This window comes from Pleurodeles waltl, chromosome 5 (genome assembly GCF_031143425.1).
Source record: "Pleurodeles waltl isolate 20211129_DDA chromosome 5, aPleWal1.hap1.20221129, whole genome shotgun sequence".
NCBI lineage: Eukaryota > Metazoa > Chordata > Amphibia > Caudata > Salamandridae > Pleurodeles > Pleurodeles waltl.
In genome coordinates, this window is record NC_090444.1 from 1,825,878,173 (window position 1) to 1,825,892,363 (window position 14,191).

Sequence of the window (14,191 nt, forward strand, 5' to 3'; positions counted from 1 at the left end):
ACATTTTTCCAAAATGTCTTCCCCATGTAATCCAGAACGGTCATTGTGGAAGTGACCTCATACCGCTAGCGGTTGACGTAACAGCATAAGGGAGTGTTTACCGCTGTGCGCAAATTCATTAGTTAACAGGGATGTCAATGGGGAATCCTAGCATATCATGATCGCCGCCAGCAGTGATGGTGCACACCGCCACGGTGCATATGCAAACTCATCAGCCCGACTTCATTTGACTCCCTGATCTCGTGCAAGCAGGTACTCCACTGAGTGTACTGCTGTGTCCTGCCTCTGGTCATGGAAGTGGCACGTGTTGCAGGGGAAAGGGCCCCAGCCTTCACCCAAGAGGAATTGGAGAGGCTCGTGGACGGGGTCCTGCCCCTTTACGGCAAGCTGTACAGACTGCCAGAGGTACAGGTGAGTAGGAGGATTGGGGGATTAGGAGGATTGGGGGCCATGGATGTGTGTAATGGTTGGTGTTGGCTGCATACATGTGTGCACCTCTGGCACTGGATGGGCCAGGGTTCCTCCTCCGATGGGAGCTCCCTGGGATGGCGGACCCTAGTGGGCCCACACATACTGTGTCATCTTCCGCCACACCCCATACCATCACTGCCCTCCCATTTGCTCCCAACCAAGTTTCCTGTGCCCGCTCACCCAGAAGGGTGGGCGTGTCCTTTGCCCCAGGCACCTCTTCCCCTGCCCCAGTCAGCCCTGCTGCCCTCACAGAGGAGGCTATTGACCTCCTGAGAACCATCTCTGTAGGGCAGACAATCATCGTCAATGCCATCCAGGGGCTAGCACCAGAGATGCAGCAGACTAGTGCCTATCTGGATGGCATTCACGGTGCAGTGTCTGGTCTAGAGAGATCTTTCCAGGCTCTTGCCTCCTCTTGGGCGGCAGCCAGTGTCCCTGGTCATTTTGTCCCCCCTCCAACCTCCTCTACCCCTTCCAGCACCCCACTCACCCGTCCAAAACACATTCTGACACGCAGGCACACACCTCAACACACAAGAAGCACACTTCAAAACACAAGCACCACACCTCCCACCACAAGCATACACACAGCCAACATACACATGCACACACAACAACATCCATTTCCCCCAGTGTGCCCACCTCTTCCGCCTCCCTGTCTGTCCCCTCAACATGCACACCCCCAGGTACTGCACCTTCATTCACTGTTGCTGAGCCTATTCCTGCAGTCCCCACAATAGCACACATCCATACATGCACCCCAGACACCACCCCTGCACTCACCTCAACTACTTTAGTTGACACATGCAGCACACTCACCAGACTTGCAGACACCCAGACAACATACATTCACACTGGCAGCCTGTCTTGTCCCACTGTGTCCACCCCCCTCCTCCCAAGGCACTCAAACGCACCAAAACACCCACCCATCACACATCCACCACACCTCAGCATACTGTCCAGTCACTTGCACCCACATCACGCACACCTACACCACTTACGAGCACTCCCTCTACCTCCACTACCACACCTTCCTCCAGGTCCAACCCAATTGCACGAAAGAACCTTTTCCACTCCTGTGCTGACCTATTACAACCCAATGGCCCACCCCATCTCATCCCTAAATGTGCACACCTCCTTGCCCTGTCCACTCCTTCCATGTACAGCCCGGCCCTGTCCGCCCTTCACATTCCTGTGCCCCTTCCCCAGAGAGGGAGAAGCCCCGTGCTGAGCCTGTTCCATCTGCCTCCACCCGGTCCAAGCACACTCCCCCACCTTCCAAGACCAAACCCAAACCCCCTCCACCTTCCAAACAAAAATCTAAGACCCACCCCCGTCGTAAATCCCCTCCCTCCCACCCCTGGACCCTGTTCCCTGAGGTGCCTGGATGCCCCATTGTTGAACCTATGAGGTGGGGTACCGTAGCACTTGTGGGAGTCAGGTTGGGGCCATTGTGGCCCATCGGACTTGTCATCAGACGGACTGGCCATTGGCCTTATATCCACTTCGGTTGCTCAGTGAGCATAATAAAGGTTGATGTGTGGCCTGTGTTGCTGGAGGCACACTCTGGATCCATGGTCTCTCGTTTCATTGTTTGTGGGTGTGGGGCACATGTATATACTTTGGACAGGTTGGATTTGCCTTGTGCCGGGTAAGTACCTCTTGCTGTGGGCTGTATGGCTTATGCTGCTTTGAAGGGTTGTGGGAGCATTGCAGGGTAGGTAGAGTGGGTGGGTATGTAACTGTGCCCTTTCTTGCCTTGTTTCGTAGGTTGCGGTTCTTACCGTCGTCGTCGGCAGTCTCGGTCGTGGAGGTATATGGCAAGGAGCAGGGCTGGCATGAACTGCAGCTCTCTATCCATGTCTGCTTCGGCGTGTTGTGTGAGCCTCCGGTGAGTGTTTCCTTATATTTGTTTCATTTCCGCCCGGCTTTTGCATGGCGGTGGTTCCCACCCCGGAACTGACGGCGGTCTAGTGCTTCATTATTTGATGGGCGGGTAGGGCCTTTCCGTCGGCCTGTGGGCAGGCTCTGCTGTCGTTGTCAGCACTCCTCTGCTGGTGGTGAGTGGTTTTCAGGGTGCCTGTGTTTCAGTTGGGTCATTATTTGGCAGTCCGGACCATACGTCTGTTGGCGGTTTTAACCGCCACCACCGGCAGTGGGGTGTTAACCGTTGTGTTCATAATGAGGGCCTTAGTAAGGGGTGCTTCAGAGGTGGAACAAGGTTGTGTAAAGTGTTGAGTGTTCTTGAAAATGTGTGTACAATTTGGAAAAGTTCTCACTCACTTCTGGTGAATGCATTTTATCACTCTTAAATACATCCCTGACTCCACTCAAAGAGGATAATGCAGTGAGCCTGTATGTAGGACTCATTGCCACATTTTCCCTGCCACCCTGCCATGCACCATATCCCGGGGTTCATCTCACTATGAAGAAATCATTCATCTAGAAAGAATCAAACAACAAATACGGACCTTCTGTGGACTGGTGATCTACTCTGAGGGATGGTCAAGCCTTCATTTGGGTCTCATTGTCCTGCCTAGGATCTTGTGATGGAGTTGGAAAAGATTTGCTGAGAAAACAAGGTCTTTATGTTAACTTGCGCTGGCCAGTCATCTCTTGTGGCTGCAGAACAGTCTGGGAAGGATCTTGTCGAGTATGAGTCAGGGTATCTTCTTTGTTAAGTGACATTTGGCCTTATTGTCGACTGTATTGAATTATCAGAGTGTCACCTTTGGCTTGTGGCTTTTTAAATTAATGAGTCACATTTTGTTGACATTCCTCTCAAACAAAGTGACTTTTAAGCTTGGATTCTGTCTTTGCATAACGTTTGCACATTGGGTTTTTAAATAAAGACTTTTAAAAAAGGAGTCGCTCTACTGTGACAGTTGTTTATACTTTATGAATAACTCTGATGCTTTAAAGGTGTATGGAACAGGCTTACTTTCCTGCAGGATATAATACAATCATACAAACCAACTATACGCTAAAAAAGCAGATAACTCTGTCGTCTTCATCATGGTTCCATCTCTAAATAAGTGGGAGATTATTCTTCTCTATGCAGACCACATACTGTCGGAATAGTCTTCGGACCTGATTTAGATCTCGATGGATGGAATACTCCGTCACAAGCATGACCGACATCCTGTCTGTCATATTACGATTTCCATAGAATATAACAGGATTGTAATTCGGCAGACAGGATATCTGTCACATTTGTGATGGAGTATTCTCCTCCACTAAGACCTAAATCAGGCCCTTGAGCTGGACAATGGGAAACAGAGCACAATTTAAGTTTAGAAAACAGCTCCAGATCTGGATGTCTCTATGTAAAATTAAATATTTGCAATTTTGGATGTAGATTTAAGCTGAGCATCTCAGCACATAGTGTAGCACAGCCATTGACACAGCATTGCACAACAACTATGTGGCAACCTTGTCTTCAGGCTGAGAAATGATCTGCAAAAAAGAAAATAATTAAATGCATAAATTGCAAGGTAGGCATCCCCTCTTAAAATCCCATGCAGAACGGACACATCCATATCTTCAAGTTTATGGGAAAGTGATGCATCGCTGGCAAATGACCTGCAGGGTCCAAAAATTCCTGAACATCAGCAAGCCAGGCGTGAAAATGACGCATTGGCACTGGTATATAAGTAAAACATAACCAAGCTCAACTACGCCATGAAGCTACTCATCCTGCAGTTAGGATCACCAAGAAGACCACCACCACAGAGGCAGCACAGGAGAAAGGAGCGGACACACTGGCAGACGACTACCCTCAATGACCTCACCTATTAAAGGCTCAGGAGGTAGTCCATTGTCCAGCTCCTGCACCAGTTTGTAGAAAGCTGCAGACAACATCCCATAGGTGCACCAACATTCCTCTGCAGGCCAAGCTGATGGCAGTTGTTGGACTTTTTTTTCCTTATGCAGGGTCATCCCCAGACTTTTTGCCTCCAACCTCCTATTTTTTCTGACCTGTCGCTGTTGGCTCTAGGACTATGAACACTGTACACAGGGAGGGTAGAGGTGTCAAGGAGGTGCATCTGCATGCTGAATAGTCTTCCTGGGCTCAGAGAAGGGAGAGACGGGGCACATCTACATTTGTAAAGGTTGTGCCCTGACCCCACACAATAGGGTCATTTACCCCCCACTGATGTTTGGAGCCTGTGCTGGAGGAGAGAGGGGGCACTCCTAGAACCAGCTGTAACTGGTTGGAACCTCCTCTCCCCATCATTGTAAAACACTGTAAACACTGAGTATAAGTACAGGGGAATTTTCCCCACAATTTGGAGTCTCTTGGAATCATCTTGGAACTGACACAAAGGACTGGAAGGGCTCACCAGGAACCGCCATGGACTGCTGCTGCTGTGCTGACCTGTGACCTGCTTGATCACTGTAAAGGACTTGCCACCTGCTTGCATTCTCTGTGCTGGCCTGTTGCTGGGCCCCTCCCTTTGTGGGCCTTTTTTTCTGTCTCTTGTCCTCCAGGGGCAGGGTGTGTGGCCCCTGACACCTGCAAAGATCTTCAGACATGAAGAGTGCTTCAAAATACATCTGTGATTAGCGCTGTGGAAAGCGCTGCTGCTGTAATGTTGTTAGCGCTTGAAAAGCGCTCTTTCAGATTGTGGCCCGAAATTCACCGCCGCGGGCCGGGCTCAATTTAATGCCCAAGCGCTGTGAAAAGAAGTGCTTTGAAAAGCGTGTGGTGGTTCCTGTAATCACCGCCGCGGGCCCGGGAAGGCTGTTCGACCGAAGCGAGAGTGAAGCACGCTTCACAGTGCCCCCGGGTCATGAAGGAAATCTTTTTGCTGAAGACAGGAGCAAGCGTGCTCCTATTGTTGCCCCCGGGGTAAAGTCCGCTCCGTAGAGAGCCCCCAGGGCACCAGAAGGCCCTCTTTGTCAGACTGCAGGCGGGGCGGCAGCCTCGCCGGAGGCTCGCCCCCACCGCAGGTCCCTTGTTGGCCCCTTGTGGGCCTGTGCCGGTTCTGTGGTTCCCCCCCACCTTGGAGGGCCACTGCATGCCCGGGGGGGACCCCAAGAGATCACTGGCCTCAGGAGGGGCCCGTCACCAATCGGAAGGGGGTGCGTGGCACCCCCCTCCCTCCTGTGCTATTTTGAGGACTTTGGCCCTCCCTCGTGAGGGCCGGTTGAGGCCCAGGAGGGCCCCCAGTAATCGCAGGCCCCTGGGGGGGGCCATCAATAGCACAGAGGAGGTGCGTGCTGCCCTCCTCTGCCTCAGAGTAGCAGAGGCCCCCGCTTGGCGCAGAGGAGCGCTGGGGGCCCCCACAGTTTCATTCTCCAGGCATCAAATGAATCATCAAACCAGGTACTCTTTACAAAGGACAATCTATATCATAGGTTCTTTCTACAGACTTTGTTGATGCATATATTGCATACCTGTTTTTGATGCCTTTATATAAGTATGTAAATGTTCTATTATGGGCATACCATACTAATATGTTTCTATGACTTGCCATATGTTTTATAATATTCCTACTATGGGCGTTTATGATATTCTTATGACAAGTGCTCTGGTGTAATGCTGTGTTTCCCTGACTACTGCTTATGTTGCAGAATACTGAGTAGCCTGTGTGTTATATGTGACTGCTGCTAGTCTGCAGAGTAACTAATGTGTAGCGTTCTGACAACTGCTAAGGTAGCAGGATACTACTGATATGTGATGTTTGGTCTAATAATTGCATTGTGTACAATACAGTGTATTTTCATATAACTTGGTGTTGTGTTTCCTTTATGGTGCAAATGCTTTACACATTGCCTCTGGGATAGGTCTGATTGCTCATGCCAAGCTACCAAGGGGGTGATCAGAGGTTATCTTGGACGTGTAACTCCCTTGCCCTGACTAGAGTGGGTGGGTTCTACCTGGCTGAGGTGCAGACCCTAGCCAACCAGAAACCCCATTTCTAACAGCAGCATGCTAGCATCTGGCTCATTCCAAACCACCACAGCCAGAGTAGTAGGAATAACTCAGCCATCCTTTTCTGCATTCCTCCCCTCCACCTTGATGTCATCATAAGCCTCACAGCCCAGTACCTCATGTCAACAACTTGAAAACAAGCAGAGCTTCCATGCCATTGTGGGATTTCCACGTTTTGGGGGCAAAGGTCGGCACTGATGTGCAGCTGTGCCTCCTACAACTAAATCCCGCCTGTACCGCAATCAGAAGCACACATATTCCATCAACGTGCAGGCAATAGTGGACCATCTGGGGATGTTCATCAGTGTGTTGGCAAAGTACCCTGAGAGTGCGTATGATGCATGCATCTTCAGACATTTCATTATAAACGAGTGCTTCCAGAATGGGAGATATGGGAATGGCATGCTGGTAGGTAAGTACAACCCAAGCATATCACTCAGCTCGTGACAATAAATTATGGTATCTAAAATAGTAATATTTGTGTTGGGTGAATGAGCCAATGCATACGTAGCAGGTGTGGTCCTCATACTTGCACCTTGCACATGTGCAATGCAGCCCTCCAAGTCACATATGTTAAGACCTGTTAGGTCACTATGGGCCTCATATACAAGAGACCTGCGCTGCTGGAGCGTGTATTGTCATGACGCTCTGGGGGAACAGGTCTCTCAGTCATATCTGTGCGGCAACGTAAAGTCACCCTGCATGCCCTTGGATGTCCTCATAGATATGGAGTAAGGCAAGGCCGTGAAAAGTGCTGTGTGGCTTTACTCTATGTCAAGAATGTGTTCCATGGGCCTTACAGTGGGTTTCCCCATACAACACCAATGGGATTTGACACATTCCAGATTTACAAGGATCTGAGAAACTGGAAATGAGTAAAACATGTGTGTCATCTAAAGGGAGGTGTAACAAGAAGAAATGACTTAATTTCTCCTCATTATTTACTCTTTCTATGTGTAATGCATTCTGCAGGACACATAGGATGAGGACAAAACCTAACATGATTGTTTTTGTTTGTTTTTGTGCAGGCAGGTGCCCCTTCCTGCACAGGGACAATCCTGCCTGTGATGCAGGCATCCTTCCTAAATGTGCAAGGGTTCTTGCATCAGCACTAGGCAGCCCAGTGTGCACCAGTGCAGGGGGAGGGGCCAGAAATGCACATTATCTTGCAGGTACGGCCCATTCCTTCTCTTTCCATGTGGCACATAGCGCTTGCATCGCTGCCGTGCACCATTTACCTGTGATTTGGCCTCCATGATTTTTACTTAGTTGTAGTTTTGGTGACTCATATTGTGCATTCCACTACACATGCCAGTATACAAAGATAGCCCTGGACTGGTGAGGCACTTCACACATGTAATGCAGAACCGTGATGGTGCAAGACTGAGCTGTGCAGCATGTAACTTGGCAGTGTGACTGACATTTCTGAGCCACTTAATGGGACTTGATCAATATTCCTGCCCTTTGCCCTACACACAGCACAGTGGAGCAGTGGGACATAGCTAGCTGCACTACACTACATTATCTTTTTGCCCACAATGCCCCCTATTAATGTTTACCCTGTGTCTGTGGTTGTTCCTCATGTGCTTCACTGTTGTGTCCTGGTACTCCAGCCACCAACTGGTCTGGGATGACAGCTGCCAACTGCTCCTCCAAGGCATCCAGCTCCTCCTGGGGCTCAGGGCTCCCTCCTCCAGTCTGCATTGCTGCCTTCAGGTTGTTGGCCAGTTTCTCCTTCATCCGGCACTTATAATCATGCCAGTGCTTCGTGCAGGCGGTGACAGTCCTCTTCGTTTGCCCCACACTGTTTATCTTCTCCACCATGGACTGCCAAAAGGCCTCTTTCCTCCCTTGTAGCAATTTAGAGATGACAAAGAGCTGAAGTTGGTGCTCTGTTACCTCAGTGATCAAGATGTCATTCTCCTCCTCACTGAAGTTGCACTTCCTCTTCCCTTTGGAGACTGTCTGGACAGCCTGGCTGGTGTTGGGGTTATTGTCCTTCTGTCTGCTCCCTCCGCCATGGCTGCCTTCTGCTAAGTGTGTCATTTTTTTCACAAATTGTCATTTTTTGTACTTTTTGTGATGCATTACACACTCAAAAGTGATGCATGGCCAATTAGCGTCACTTTACGTGCTGCAGGTCAACCCTGCGTCACTTTTGCAGCAGAAGCATCACATTTTCCTATGATATGGCACACATGGATGCATCGTTGTTTTTACATGCAGCCAGGATCCTTGTGTCATTGTGCACCGTATTGTAAATATGACATATTCATGGTATAAGATTCTGTCGTACCAAAGTGCAAGTTATTTTGACGCATTGCTGACGCAATGCAGTGATGCATCATTATTTGTAAAATGGCCCTTTATTTGAAGATAGTAGGACTGTGGAAGAGTAGACCTTTGCCTAACACAAACGTGCATAGAAAAAAAGAAAATAAGCTTGCACCTGTCTCAACTTGTTTTTCTGAAAGCCTGTAGTACATGACATTCCCTGTAGAGTCGGCAAGATCGCCCTCTTCACTTCTACCTAGTTGCAATCTTCTGTTTTATTAATACTCAAACAAAGATATTGGCACAAGCCACACTTCATCCAATTACTTTCCTAATGGATGACTTTCTAGGGTTTATTTGGGTGAGCAAGTAAGTATACAACGCTTACCAATATTGAGGAATTTCTTGGCACTGGCCTGAAAAACTACCTAAGCTTTTCCCTGAAACTTTCCACGGTGGGCTCAAGCCTGATGTCTGCCTATAAGGCATTGTATAGCACTAGACCCTAAGAGGAAAATGAGTGACCATCTGAAGAGTTTCTATTTGGGAATTCAGGGTCTCATTTACAAGGATTGACACATCGTTGTGTTGCTGCAGCGATGTGTCAACAATACTTGCACAGCGGCAAGACAGCTTACAATTCCATGGATGAGCTGTATTTACACTACAAGGCACCATGGGTTAGGGTCCCAGGATGCGTCAGAAATACTGCTGCATCGGAGGGAAGAATGCCGCAACGCATCCTCTCGAAAAGTGATGCTATACTGAAGTTGTTCTCAGGACTGACGTAACTTTAACAATGTGCCAAAAAGCCCAGGCAATCGGTCAGTTCAGATTGACACAAGTAGCCTAATGTTTGTGGACCAATGTAAAAGGCTGTGAAATGGTGTAATAGCACCTTCCTCCAGTCTTGGCGACCCCTTCCTCCATGGAGAAGTGACAATCCTGGCCTATACCTTGCAAAAAATACACAGCATCACATAACCTTGCTGCAGTGGTTGATGAAATCATAGGTGCTGTGGTCCTAGGTTGTTCAAGGGGTCTTACAAAATGATTGTCACATGTGTAGATCTACTATGACTAGTGGGGATGTGAAATCCAGACATATTCCAGGGTGTAAAGTCACTTCAAATGGTCAGAATCCTGTTATAAAGACACTGTGTCACTCCATACACCTGGGTTTTGGAGGCTTAGGAAATCTGACACATTGCTGGGTATGTGAGACACATCTGGAAGAAGCACCAAACAATAAAAAACATGTTAATATCATTGCGTCAGTTGTAAGTGACTTTTTCCAATGGAAGGCCCACTGTGCATACATAAAAATCTCCATGACTCAGCAGGTTCCCTGGCAGGATTTTTTTACGCAGGTCCTGCAAAACTGACGATATTGTCCAAATGCGTTTCATTGTAAATATGGAGCTCACAGAGTGCCACCGCACTGTCAAAAAAATGATGCAACGGCGGTGCCAGATCCTTGCAAATAAGCCCCTGAGTGCTCAGGCTGATTGAGCGGTGACGCTGCTACCTTGACACCAGCTGGTGTATTGTTAAAGTAAGGTAGCTTGGTACATCTTTATTAACCTGTACGGTGCCTGGGGCGAGGTGGCCTCGTCCTCGCACACGGTTCCCGTGTGCCGGGGACGAGACCAGCTCGCCCTGCACCGGGCCCACGGGGGAGCGCTAGTGCTCCTCCCCTGGGCCTCCCTCACACACCCCCCAGTTGGGGATGGAACGGGAATCGCTTCCCTTTCCTCCCCGACCCACCCTCGGCAATCTGATGACGTCAGCGCGCTCACAGTGAGCCAACGTCATCAAATGCTGTCCGGGACGCGCTGGAAGCCATTTGCTTCTAGCTCGTTTAGGAGAGAGGACGTGTTCTAGGTGAGTCCTTCTCCTGGTGGTGGTTGGGGGTGAAAAAAAGACACAGGGGGAAAGGAAAGGGTTTTTCCTTTCCCCCTATGCCTGTTTTCAATGGTTTCCTGCTCCACGATCGCGAATAGGAAGCCACCACTAGACACAAGGGATGAGTTTTGTTGTTTATTTTGGGGAGTGACCTTAGGCAAGGGTCGCTCCCCTGGGGGCAATAATATAACTGTGTTTCACCCCCCCTCTCCCCCCCAGGGACAGATCGGCAGTTTTTTCGGCTGATCTTCCCCCGTGGGGGGGTCGAATGCCACTAGACACCAGGGACTATGTTTATTACAATGTTTAAGGGCAGCGACACCTTAGGCAAGGGTCGCTGCCCTTGGGGGATTTTTTTTTAATATGTTTTGGCCCCCCCTGGGGTTAGATCGGCCATGTTTTTGGCCGATCTCGCCCCCGGGGGGGGGTTGAAACCCATGAGGCCCAGGGGATTGTGTTGTGTGTGTTTTTTGTGTCTTCGGGGCACCCCTTGGGCAAGGGTCGTCGTCCCAAAGGGGGAACATTAGTGTTGGCCATTTTTGCCCCCATTGGGGTCAGATCGGCCCAATTTTTTTTAGGCTCATCAGCCCACAAGGGGGGCATAAGCCACCAAGACGCCAGGGAATTTTTTTTTGTTCCACTTTGTTTTTTTGTACTGGGTTGTGCCCCCTTTGGCAAGGGTCGCCCCCCAAAGGGGGCACAGAACTGTTGGCCATCTCTGCCCCCCCAGGCAGATCGGCCTATTTTTTTAGGCCCATCTCCCCCCAGTGGGGGCAGAATCCATGTAGGTACCAGGGATCTTGTGTGTGTGTGTTTTCTGTGGTAGGGACGGCCCCTTTGGCAAGGGTCGCCCCTCAAAGGGGGCACATTACTGATGGCCATTCCTTCCCCCCCTTGGGGGCAGATCAGCCTATTTTTTGTAGGCCCACTATAGCAGTTTATTTCTTATTTTTGTTCTAGTTCAAAGCTTTTTCTTCCTTTGCTGTGGATCCTTGCGGTTTTGGCAGTAGTTGACCTGCGGGTTGCGTAGTTGCATGTTTTAGGTAAGTAAAAGCAATATACTCCAAAGGAGTATTGTTGACATGCATGAATGACATGTTTGTAGGTGGTGTACTAAATGCATGTTTGTTCGTGAAATTGTCCTTAGATTTGTGCACAATGATATTTGTGTTGTCTTATGTCTAATTTGCTTTTCTTTTTAGTGGGATATCATTGGTGATTGCTGTGTCTGTGCAGAGTAGTTGCTGGTGAGTCTAGCTATTTCAGGCAAGTGAGTGGTACAGTTTTTTAGTACATATCTCTTTGTGATAAAGCCACACTTTGTTTAATACTTATTTTAGACAATGCTGGTTGCTGTTGGCAATCCATTTGTTGTTAGAAAGGATCATGGCTAGCCGCAGAGTGATCGCTCAGCAGGTTGTTGGCACACTTTTTGAGTCGTCTTCTGACCATGATTATGAGACTGACTCTGCCTCTGAGGCAGAGGAGGAAGTGAGAGATTCTGGCAGTGAGTTTTCTGTCTGCGAGAAATCTTCTGATGAGGAGGCCACTCTGAGTGCAGATGAAGGGCCTGTTTTAGAGGAGGACACTGATGTGCCAATAGTGCAGCAGCCTGGGGCTGAAAGGTTTCCCTTTGGAAGACCAGACTCCTGGGTTTCCCCAAACATGGAGCAGCCACAGTTACCTGCCTTTACTGGTCTCCCAGGGTGTAGAGTAAATACGGAAAACTTTTTGCCTGTCAATTTCTTTGAGTTGTTTATGGGCAATGTATTTTTGGAAGAGATCGTTGAGCAGACTAATTTGTATGCGGAGCAGTATTTGAGGGACGGCGCTGCCAGACATAGGCTTCAGTCTAGAGCTACCCAGAGGGTTCCCACAAATCTGGAAAAGATGAAAAAGTTCTTGGGTTTGACTTTTTTGATGGGATTGATAAGGAAGCCGTCACTGGCTTCTTATTGGTCTACTAGTCCCTTGATGGCAACGGCTTTATGTCCTCTAACCATGACTCGTAATCGCTATTTGCTTCTTCTTCGAACGCTGCATTTTGTTGACAATGCTTTAGCCTTGCCACAAGATCACCCTGATTGTGACAGTCTTTTTAAGATTAGGCCTGTCCTTGATCATTTTTTAGATCGGTTTTCAGAGGTGTATGTTCCAGGCAAAGAAATAAGTGTGGACGAGTCTATGGTCCTGTTCAAGGGACATTTGTTTTTTACGCAGTACACTCCTAGCAAGAGGGCACGGTATGGAATTAAATTGACTATGCTGTCAGAAAGTAGTACAGGATACGTGTATAATTTCCGGGTCTAAACTGGTAGGGATTCCAGTATTGACCCCACTGGTTGTCCGCCCACTTTTGGAGTTAGCGAGACAAATGTGTGGGATCTTGGTAGATGACTGTTTAACAAAGGTCACCATTTGTATGTAGATAATTTCTACTCTGGCGTGCAGTTTTTCAAGGAGTTGTTCAGAGTGGACACTGTTGCTTGTGGCACAATCCGTTCTAACCGGAAAGGCTATGCAAGGGAGCTTTCTGTAAAAACCTTGAGAGGGGACAGTGCAGTGCCTTGTGGAATGATGAGCTGCTAGCTCTGAAATTTTCAGAAATGAGGGATGTGTACATGCTAACTACTATCCATGATGAGAGTACTTCCCCTGTGACTGTTTGGGGTCAGGTGCTGAAGTGCGCAAACCTGCGTGCATTTTGGACTACAATAAGCACATGGGTGGTGTTGATAAAGTAGATCAGAGGTTGAAACCTTACACTGCTCTTCGTAAGTCTTACATGTGGTATAAAAAGTTGGCCATCCATTTATTTCATTTGGCAACTTTTAATGCTTTTATTGTGTTCAAGAATTGTTCCCCTGAGTCAAGGATGAAATTTGTTAAATTGCAGGAGTCAGTGATAGAGAGCCTTATTGTGGTGGAACAGGCCAGAGTTCCTAGAGTAGCAGGGGTGGAGGATGTGGCGAGATTGAAAGATCGCCATTTTCCTGATCACATTCCTCCCACTCCCAAAAAAGACTTGCCGACTAAGAAATATAGAGTCTGTGCCAGAAGAGGTATCCGGAGGGAGAGCCGGATGCACTGCCCCAATTGCCCTTCAAGGCTTGGGCTGTGTGTGGCCAGCAGTTTCAGAAATTGCCACACCAAACAAAATTCTGGGAAATACCGTGAGCGTAAACTGCCTGTTTTATATTTTCATATGTTCAGTTTCATGGTTGGCATTTCTGTCATGTATTCAGTTAGAGATTTTGTTTGTAGTTTTGTACTTATTTATAATTAGTTAGTGATTTCTTTGTTGTTTAAAAACAAAAAGAAGTGATGGTGGTGTGCATGGAGTGGCGCTTGGCTGGCAGTGTGCATGGGGTGGCGCTTGGCTGGCGGTGTGCGTGGAGTGGCACTTGGCTGGTGGTGTATGTGGAGTGGCGCTTGGCTGGAGGTGTGCATGGTGTGGCGCTTGGCTGGAGGTGTGCGTGGAGTGGCGCTTGGCTGGCGGTGTGTGTGAAGTGGCACTTGGCTGGCAGTGTGCATGGGGTGGCGCTTGGCTGGGGGTGTGCGTGGAGTGGCGCTTGGCTGTCAGTGTGCATGGGGTGGCGCTTG